General features: G+C 40.8%; 2 long non-coding RNA genes across 2 annotated transcripts in view; one reads left to right on the top strand and one right to left on the bottom strand.

Moving 5' to 3' along the window:
- Positions 1–9,381, bottom strand: part of LOC308474904 — a 106,943-nt gene that overhangs the window by 34,881 nt on the left and 62,681 nt on the right. The gene's annotated exons all lie outside the window — the stretch shown is intronic.
- On the top strand, positions 5,670–8,186 carry LOC308476295. Its single transcript, XR_013985837.1, has 2 exons — positions 5,670–6,536; positions 6,678–8,186. It is a non-coding gene; the product is annotated as an uncharacterized lncRNA (long non-coding RNA).

Genomic DNA, 9,381 nt, shown 5'->3' with positions numbered 1-9,381 from the left:
AAGGCGAGAATGAGTCTCAAGAGCATGTTGCAAACAATAGTATGAGAAATATAGGAAATGGAATTTTCTTGATTTTTTTTTAAGGAATGAATAATTAATTTGAAACACTGTAAAAAATTTTTTTACAAAATTAAGTGAAGTTCTGACATGGAAGCAGAGAAAATTAAGGGAAGGGCCACAGCTCAGCATTGTGGTCATTTTGCATACAAAAGGTCCCAAGTTCAATGTGGCATCTCTTCAGGGTTTTACACAGGACCGACTCCCATGTGAAACCCTAGAGAACCATTACCAGTCATGGGAAATGATACTTACTATTGGTCTGACTTGGTAAAAAAGCAGCCTCCTATGTTTCTAATATGTTAAATGAATTCAGTTTTTGAGAGCAAAACTCCATCACAAGGATAGAGTGTAGTTTAACACGTACAATAGTCCTAATTATCTAGCTGGCTGGTTCAAGAATTTAGGAGTGCACTTCACTCTGTCCTAAGATACTCTGAAATATTTATCTTAGACCAAAATATTAATTTGTTTGGGTTATGCTACTGTTTTGTTTTTTAAAAAAAGAACCTCAAAAGACTTCAGCCTTCTCTTCTTATGTAGGGTTGTGGATGGGGAGGTGTTTTTGAGTTCAGTTCATATTTTTCTAAAAGCTGTGAAATGTAGAAGAGTCTACACATATGTGTAGTAAAAGTCATGGACATCTGGTAAGAATAACATGAGCTATCATTGCAAAAACAAAGAAATAAAAAAAACCACCCCTGAATTGCTAACATTAAGTATGAAAACCAAGCTAGTTATTGCCTAGCAACAGATCCTGCAAACACTCTATCCAATGAAAATCTGTGCATTTCAGTGGACCACATTAGATTCTGATCATTGGTAACTGCACTGAGCCTTTCTTTGAAAAAGTACAAAAATGTAATCCAGCTCCATGACCTTCAACAGGAAGTTAGACATTCATTTCTATAGGAGGGCAGTAGTGAAGCTGTGGCACTTCAGATATTGCTGGACTATAAGTCTCATCATCCCTGATCATAAGCTATGCTGGCTGGGGCTGATGGGAGTTGAAATCCAACAGCAAATGGAGGTCCAAAGGCTTCTCACCTCTGTTATAGAAGGGGGAAAGCCACACTTTCCCCCCAATTACATAAAAATATGTAAACAGAACTCTCATTTTATAGGACAGTACTTTTATAGTCTAGAATTAGTTTTCTATGGGGATTCAGTCACAATACCGTGCCTTATCTGGACAATTAATTTTGTAATTAACAAACAACATCATTTGCGGCTTAAAATGCTCTTTTACCAAAGTACCTCATCTGATCAGAAGTGACTGATTTCCTAACTTTGGCCAAAAAAAAAAAAAACAACCTCACAGAAATCTTGAGGTGCCTGGGTGGTAAAGATCTTACCCCTGTGCCACACATTCATGCAAGACATTTATTCTATCTTGTTACAAAACAAGTGTGTTATGAAAATAGTGCAGACAATGCATCTAGGGGCCAACATTTCAGGGGTCTGAAAGTCTCTTAAACCAATTTTCTTAGGAAAATTGGCTTTAAATTTTCATCCTTCACCCTATGAATCATTGAGCATGGCAAATCTAAATTTGTACAGATACATAACCTGAGTGTTTAATATAACCAAATGTAGACAGGAATCCTCAGCCTCAAAAATTCAACGATGCTTCCAAATATAGGTGGAAGCCAATGATAGCATCTGGAGAGAATTAAACTACAGTGGTACCTCGGGATGCGAATGGGATCTGTTCCGGAGCCCCATTTGCATCCTGAACACAACGTAAGCCGCGACGGCATGTCTGCGCGTGCGCGGGTCGCGTTTTGCCGCTTCCACGCATGTGTGTGATGTCATTTTGAGCGTCTGCGCATGCGCGAGTGGCAAAACCCAGAAGTAACGCACTCCATTACTTCCGGGTTGCCACGGAGCACAACTCGAACACGCTCAACCCGAAGCACATTCAACCCAAGTTATGACTGTATTATTTGCATTGAAATCAATGAAACTTTAAAATATTTATCTTTGGCAGGATCATGTTCATCCCCCCCCCCCCAAAAAAATCATGTAACTAAAAGTTCTATGGCTTCTGCCCTCTGAAAACAGTCATTGACTTGGTTTATGATATCATACTGGCATTTGTGTGGTAGACTGCTTATGAGATACGTTGAGGTCTTCCACTTTCATATGATCTATTGCTTCTTCATTGCCCTCGTTTCCACTTTGACCCATTGAATTTATTACTGATTCCTTTGCTTGCCTTCCAAATTCCTGTGCCTGTATTTCTGGAACTAGATAGCTATTACATGGCTTGAGTACAGCAAGACTTTGGTGATCCGCCACAGCTTAAAATAAATTGTTCGCTTTAAACAATAATGCACCTAGAGAAACTAGATTCAGGTAAGTGATCAGTGAGCAAAACCCCACTTCCAACAAAACAGAACTCATATAAACATTGCCTATTTTCCTTGTGTGTTATGAATTACCTCTGAAGAGGGTATCAAGCACAACAAAATCAGATGGAGACAAGCATGCAATTCACTTAATCTCATTGGGATCAGCATGAAGTAAAATGATTTGCAATTTGGGTATGCGGTGCCATAATTATAACAGCATGAGGATGCCCTCTTTAGGGAGTAATGGACAGTTCAAGGGCCTATGTAAGCTTCTCAGCTCTTCCCTACCATTTTTCATGACTATGCACTGTTGTGCTCGTGTTAGTTCTGGTAATTATTGTACACAAGAAGCCATGTCCAACCAACTCATATTCAAAGCTGACCCATTGAAATCAATGGGCTTCAGCTACTCCGATGTTTGATGTCACCCTGTGCCCAATAGGAACTTCCTCCAGTGAATGAAGTTTAGCCAATTGATCACCAGTGCTGGAGGACATTGAAACAACCACTTTTCCAGCCTTTCTTCTTTCCTAGGATGCATTCTTCAAGTACCTTATAGAGATGTGAAAAAGCATACGGCCTTGAGCTAACTTTTGCCTTGATCTGCTTGTCCCAGAATTAAGCAAGGGCCACAGCTGACTTTGTGCCAGAATGTTGACTTTTGCCAGGGCTGAAACCATTTCTAGAATGGATCCAGGGGTCCTGTTGTTTTCCAGAGCATTAGACCTGATCTAGAAATTGTAATGATGGAACGACAGCCAGTGGTTCAGGGGACTGTTTGAATGATGCTGCAGTCAGAGATTATTGGTAGTGAGAAGAAAAATGCCTCTGGAATGGCATGGATGTGGCATCATCTAAGCAGAGGCATAGCAGGCTGTGACTATGGCAGGCTGTGAATTGCAACACTGCTGCCATAAGCAGAGGTGCCCCCACCCCATTTCACTGTCTCAGCTGAAATGGGAAGGTGCTCCCCCCCCCCCGCACTACTGCTGCTCCAACACCAAAAGCCTCGTTTACGAGGGTCACATGGCAGCAGCACACCTGCCAGGGCAAGTGGAACATCCATGGGAGAACTGCCCCATGGTATTCCATCACTGCTTCAATGGGCCAATAAGCTAAAGGAAGAGCCCTACGCAGAGAAGCTGATGGCAGTGCCACCTACACTATTTATCACAGGAAGATTGCCTCCCACAATGAAGCAAGCTTTTTTTTAAATACAAAAAACCGAGAAAGGAGTCAAAAATGCTGCTCCACTTTCAGGGTTGATGTAGAGAAAATAGGGACCAGCACTAAGAGCTCCAGCTTGCTGGATCTTACTGAAACGAAGATGCCTGTTTCAGCTTCCATGATGCATTCTAGTGATTTGGCCGAGCAAGAATATAAGACAAGCCTGCTGGATCAGGCCAATGGTCCATCTAGTCCTGCCTCCTGTTTTCACAGTGGTCAACTAGACGGCTGGAGAAATAATAAATATAATAATAAAAATAACAACAACAACATTTTATTTATATCCTGCCCTCCCAGCCGAAGCCGGGCTCAGTAATGCTACTCCCTTCCCTGAAAATATTCAGTGGAAAGAAATGTAGCAGTAATTTCACCCCACAACCCTATAAACATAACTGTGCAAGTCATTTATTTGGCTTATTCCCACTAATGACAAGGAGGTGCCATTTTAATCTGGAGCTGGCGGATCCAACTGTGATATTGGAGCATCCCTGCTGCAGTTCTAACTGGTGTTGTGATATCTCTTCCAAGCGACTGTTAACGCATCCCTTGGCTTTTGAAAATAATGGAAGGAAAGAAACATAATTTGCAGGCATCGGTGACAACGCTTGTCCAAGTGTTTTATATTTTATTTTGCCACACAGAAGCAATTAAAAGTTTTAAAGGAAAGGGCAAGAGAAAATCGTAGGGATTGTTCTTTGACACTAAAAACCCTTGCTTTATCATTAAGATATGCTGTAAAATAAGCAACAAAGATCTTCTGCTCTTTATTGCCAATTTTTGTCCAGTAGAAGCGAACGTTTCACATATCAAAACTCCCCCCATTGCAGAACCTTATGTCAACTGGCAACCAGCAATCATGTTTCCCCGCAATATTAAAAGCAGCATTTTGTTGAGCATTTAGTGCCTTGTAGAAGCATTATTGTTTTTATGGACTTCATCACTCAATTATTCACCAATGCCAAATTCATTCCCCCCCCCCCCATAAAAATTAAAAAATAAACCCCATCCACACTCACAGGTAGATGAACATAACTGCATTATACAATATTCTGTTGATTCAGCCCATTGGCTGTAATTTCCAAGCCACTTATGCTGGACAAGAACTGCAGCTCCCCATGCCCTTGGTTCTCAAAAAAGCAGCACTACGCTAAGTGGTCCTTGTACTACAGCCTTAACCTATGAGCTAAAATGCTATACAGCATGTCTGAATTAATTGGCGTATTGATTTCTCATTGTTTCCATTCCCAACTATTCTTTGTCATTTATTTCTCCCAAGGAAATGAAACCTCAGTGATCCCTTCAAAATGGGATTCACAGAAAGAAAAGTGTTCAAAGACAGAGAAGCCAACTCAAATAATTTTAGAATATTATTTTTTACGCTATTAATATAGCATTTGGAACTACTATAAGTGAACATAGGCCAAAATACATCCTTCTCCAAAAAGGGGAGGATAGACAAAGGGCAGTTTTGCATGGCTTGGTAACCCAAAGTATAGCTTAGCCAGATAATGCAAATGTGCAGACTTCCTTAACTACGGCTTGGGGTTAGTGAGGCAAGAGTTTAACCAGGAACCCTAGTATGGAAGATGCTGAGCCGAAACATGAGCTCCTCTCTGGGAACCTGCATATTTATGCAGTCTCATTCAACAATGGTTTGGTTACCATGTCACGCAAATCAGATCAAACACTGTAAAAGGAGCAGGTTGTAGAATACAATGCAACTCTGCTGAGTTGATCTGCCACAGCTTAATATAAATTGCTCACCTCTGAGTTGAACAGAATTCAAGAAACCCATGTCCTTCCTATTATAGCTTCTTCTTGTTGTTGTTTAGTCATGTCCGACTCTTCATGACCCCATGGACCAGAGCACATCAGGCACTCCTGTCTTCCACTACCTCACCTCCCACAGTTTAGTCAAACTCATGTTGGTAGCTTCGAGAACATTGTCCAACCATCTTGCCCTCTGCCATCCCCTTCTCCTTGTGCCCTCCATCTTTCCCAACATCAGGGTCTTTTCTCTTCTCATGAGGTGGCCAAAGTATTGGAGTCTCAGCTTCAGGATCTGTCCTTCCAGTGAGCACTCAGGGCTGATTTCCTTAAGAATGGATAGGTTTGATCTTCTTGCAGTCCATGGGACTCTCAAGAGTCTCCTCCAGCACCAGAATTCAAAAGCATCAATTCTTCGGCGATCAGCCTTCTTTATGGTCCAGCTCTCACTTCCATACATCACTACTGGGAAAACTATAGCTTTAACTATACGGACCTTTGTTGGCAAGGTGATGCCTCTGCTTTTTAAGATGCTGTCTAGGTTTGTCATTGCTTTTCTCCCAAGAAGCAGGCGTCTTTTAATTTTGTGACTGCTGTCACCATCTGCAGTGATCATGGAACCCAAGAAAGTATTATAGCTAGTTGACACAAATTTGTATGGCCTTTGTAATATCAATGGACCAAAAAAGCATAGATGATACAGCATGAGAGGCCTAGAGAGGGGATGCTGCCCCTTTCTGCCTTCTCTCTAGAACTGACAACACCTCACCGAGCTAATGAGTGATAGAGCAGGGGCAGGAGGCAGGAGGCAGCTGTCAGTGTAGAAGTACTGATGGCTGCTATGGTGGGGGGACTGGAGTTCAGTTCCACTGCCAACAGAAGCCCGCCAGTATCAATGCTGTGATCTTAGTCCACAATTGTATGGGAAGTTTTCTTAGCACAGTGATGAATAGAATTGGTCCAAACTTTTTAAACTATGCTTTAGGGGAAAATAATAATATTTGGACTACATAGGAAACAATGACATTTTCTGCTGCTGTATTCTTGTGTAAAGTATATGCAGGTCAACTTCACTTATTGGTTGAGCAGCATCTAAAGCAAGGTTGGGGAATCTGTAGCCCTCCAGATGTTGTTGCACTACAACTCCCATCATCCCTGAACATTTGGCATACTAACTGGGGCTGATGGGAGTTTTCCAGCCCTGCCTTAGATGTTATTCAAAGATAATCAGTGAAGTTCCTCTTGTAGAACATCTTCATTCAGTGAGGAAAGTTCAGATTATTCAGACATTTGATGACTACCATTATCCCAAAGTACAAAACTGAGATTTTCCTTCATTCCTTATTTTTTTGAGGTGATAAAAAGTGCTACTTAATCGGACAGGGGTTATGCTTTCAAGAGAAGAAACATGAAAGTACTATAAAATATTTTTATATGCTGCCTACACACCTTACTTTGGATATGTGACTCATGTAGCTTGCAGAACTCACATTTCCCAGACCGAGATGTCTTTATGGACCATTGGAGGAAGAAGACAATCCAATTAGAACCACCCACCAACCTTTTCTCTTCCTCTTATTTTCAAACTGAATGCGTTTCTCATCTCCCACAAGACATGCACATATCCAAAAATGACCACAATGCCTCAAGACCTTATCATTAACCTTATCACTGCTAAAGTCCCAGGTGAAGTAGAGATGAATGAGCCAGTAGAAAAGCATTTGCAAAGAAAGGAGGTGAATGACTTAGCTTTTCAGTTTTGTTTCAGAGTTCCATGGGTAGTCCTCTTTTTTCCCTTTATTCCAAATATTTTTGCATGACTCACAAAGCTCAGTCAAAGAGGTGGAAATTAGTGTTTGACATTTCATCATCACATTGATAATCTACCAAAGATGAATTAGGAAGTGTTGCAAGGCAGTTGTACAGACTGAAGATAGGTCTATCAAGAACTATCAGCCATGACTATAAAATGCAACCTTCCCATTCAGTGGCAGTAGAGCACTGACTATCAGATGGAAGGAACAGAGAGTAAGATGATGGTCATTTGCATCATGGCTTGTTGTGTACTCCCAGAAGCATCATCTAGCTCTGTTGAAGGCATAAAATTGGGAAGTGTTGGGAACAGAATGTTGAACTAGACTGACCTTGCTTAAATCCAGAGAGACAAGTCTGTCTTATGTCCACCTCTGGGTCACTGAGCAATGTGTCATGTCTACCCAATTTAATCGTCTATACAAAAGTTGTGCCAACTCTCTGCAGCTTGCTACAAATTATTCTCTAAATCACCCACACTCAAAAAAATCCCCCCTCCCCAAATTGCTTGCAATATTACAAGGTTAAATAAAATAATTTAACATCAGATCAGGAAGAAAAATCTGTCCACTCCCTTGTCAATTTTGACAAAGCCATAGTGTGCCAATATACTTAGGTTTTTCAGTAAGTACCCCAAAATGAAATGAAATTCTTGCGGAGGTTCTACATACACATATTTTAAAATTAGTTATCAGGAAGAAGCCAAAAACACACTTCTGGATCTATCCATATTAAGGGATCTGACTCGGTTTTTAAATATATATGAAAGCCAAGGTATGCATCTTATTTTTACTGTGACACTTCAAAAAGAACCAAATAATCAAAATTGTACACAAAAGGAACAAACAAGCTTGAAAATATTCTTGGATGGAGAATTTGCAGGATCAAACTCTTTACTTGTGTTGTCATTCACTGCAAGATATTGTACCATAATAACACAACAATTATAGTTATATTAGTGAAAAGAAAGTAACACACCCAACTGTACTGTTTGTTTTGCAGCTCACCTTATAGTCATTTTGATTTGGAATACAGTTGAACAACAACACAATTTTTTCAAAAAGAAAAGAAAAAAGAATCACATACAAAAACTACAGGAGGTTCATTATTTTAAAACTGGTTTTCCCTTCTTCATTAGCAGTACAGCTTGTGATGTTTTAGTGAACTGAAAGTATACTTCTGTGCCCAAAATGTGCCTTGATTAATACAGGTAGCACTAGTGCCAGTATGCCATTTTAGCTTAGGTAGCAATTTTAGTAATGTTCACATAAAGACCCAACCAGTCCAATAAAGCCAGCCATCTTTTATTCCCTACACAAGCATTTCCAATAGAAAGCTGCCCTCTTAAAGACACATGCGTCCAATTTTTGTGTTAAAGAGGTAGGGCTGTGCATCTAGACCAATATTTATATTTGTATTTTGACTCTAACATTTGTATTTCTGAATACAAATAAAAGCGCATATTATCAGAACTTGGTAATGTGTAACATGGTTATTGATTCCTTTGTCAGGCACACCATTTCTTGAGAACCATGTCAGAGACGAAATTTGGAGACACATCTGGGATGAGCCGTGAGCTGGGGGATCAGGCTCTGAATCAGTCACAATTCGGAGGGCAGGGAGGGAGGATTGGGAACCAAGCCAGAGGTCAGGGCCATAAATCTAGACTGAAGAGCAAACAAGGAGGAAGAAGCAAGAAGGAAGCGAGGAATATGACCACAAAACAAGTCAGAGCTAGAGGACAAACCAGGAGGCAGGAGCAAGGACCACAGAATGACCAAAGCTACAGGAATACACTGGAACAAGAAGCTTTCTTACACACCTTCCTGTCCAGAACTCTCAAATTGCCTGCCTGGTCCAGGACCTGAAAGTACATTACAAAGTAGCTGCCCCTTTGTGTGTCAAGGTCCCCAAGCCACCCCAAATAACTCACACATCATACGGAATTTTTGTTTAAGGTTTTTGGCATAATTTTGGCTACAACTTTATTAAAATACAAAAAATGTGAGTGGTTGCTTAGGCATTGGTTGCAACTAGTTGCCCCCAATGGGGACAGACTGGCATTTCGCAACCCTGCGAAAGCCAGAAAAGGGGAATACATTTTGGGGATAGCGACAGAGCAGGGAACCTGCCTTCAGCCCTCCCCAAATGCAACCAGGGGCTC

Source organism: Podarcis pityusensis (genome assembly GCF_964106645.2).
Source record: "Podarcis pityusensis genome assembly, chromosome: 4".
NCBI lineage: Eukaryota > Metazoa > Chordata > Lepidosauria > Squamata > Lacertidae > Podarcis > Podarcis pityusensis.
This window is presented reverse-complemented; position numbering and strand designations above follow the sequence as displayed.